The 1,371-nt window shown below is 40.6% G+C and overlaps 1 non-coding gene across 1 annotated transcript; it reads right to left on the reverse strand.

Moving 5' to 3' along the window:
* Window positions 1-284: 284 nt before the first annotated feature.
* Window positions 285-357, reverse strand: TRNAY-AUA (transfer RNA tyrosine (anticodon AUA)). Its single transcript has one exon. It is a non-coding gene; the product is annotated as a tRNA-Tyr (tRNA).
* Window positions 358-1,371: the final 1,014 nt, after the last annotated feature.

Here is a 1,371-nt window from a genome sequence, read left to right on the forward strand (position 1 = left end):
GTATCTCTCATTCCTTCGTCAACTTTCTAAACAGAAAATAAGATTCTCTAAGCACCCCCCCAAATAGAGCTGAGTATATTCTAAGGAGTAGAAAAAGTATTGATAAGTATGTAATAGTAATAGAAAATCCATTTTGCCTGTGTGCTAACACTGAAAAGTGTTAGTCACCCAGTCATGCCCAACACTTTGCGACCCCCATGGACTGCAGCTCACCAGGCTTCTCTGTCTGTGGGATTTTCCAGGCAAGAATACTGGAGTGGTAAGACATTTCCTTTCCAGGGGATCTTCCCCACCCAGGGATTGAACCTGGGTCTCCTGCACTATAGGCAGATTCTTTACCAACTGAGCTATGAGGGAAGCCCATCAAATGCAGAACACTGCAAATAGTTTATTTGGGGTTTTCAGAATTGCAATTTTGTAGACATACATTCTGGTAAAACTGAAAGAATGTTCCAGGGAAGAGAAAGAGTCAGGGACTTTAAAAGGCAAATACCACGAGGTTGTTTTGGCAGGAATTATGACTGACTCTGACACAGGAAAGGAAATATTTGTCCTTAAGGAACAGGCTGTCACAAATTATGTAGGGTGAGACTGTCATGAGTTATTTTAGGGTAAGGGTCCCATCAGTATCTTGACTTTCTGGAACACTGATTTGGATGCTTGCATTGACATTAAGTGGTCCAAAGGTCAGATTCCATCCTGGCTGGGACATGCCTAAGTCATACTTTCTCAAGGCCCTCCCAGCTCCATTTTAGAGGGCTCTCTTAGCAATACTGTATCCATTTTGATTTTCCTTTCACAACACTTAACCTAAATCTTCCTTCCTGGTTGAGTCAATAAGAGCTCTTGAGGCTCTGGTTACTGTGTGTGGCTCTTGGGAGCTGTTGGGCACTTAATTTTATCCATGTAGAAGGTCCACTGCACTCAGGGTGAAGCACATTCTTACAACAAAACTGATATATTTTTATAGCACAGCCTATGTGCCCATTGCAATTGCGTGCACTGAAAATCCCCATTCAAGTGAAAGATTTGTTTTCTTTGTTAGAGTGGCTCTTGGGTGAAGTTCCCTGTCCATTTATTGGACTTTTTGACATACGATATTAAGGGGAAATGTAATTATGGTAATTTTTGATATTAAAAAACAGTGAAATCACTAATATCCCAGTCAGAAGCTATTTGCTTCCTAATTATAGTCTAAAAAAAGACATAAAATTTATTATTTAAAAGCTCCAATTGAATTGACGAAAAATGGATTTATTTATTTTCATCTTTTTTGCCATGCCAGGCAGCATGTGGGATCTTAGTTCCCCCACAAGGAATTGAACCCTCTGCAGTGGAAGCTTGGAGTCTGAAGCACTGGACCACCAGGAA

Source organism: Dama dama, chromosome 11 (genome assembly GCF_033118175.1).
Source record: "Dama dama isolate Ldn47 chromosome 11, ASM3311817v1, whole genome shotgun sequence".
Taxonomy (NCBI): domain Eukaryota; kingdom Metazoa; phylum Chordata; class Mammalia; order Artiodactyla; family Cervidae; genus Dama; species Dama dama.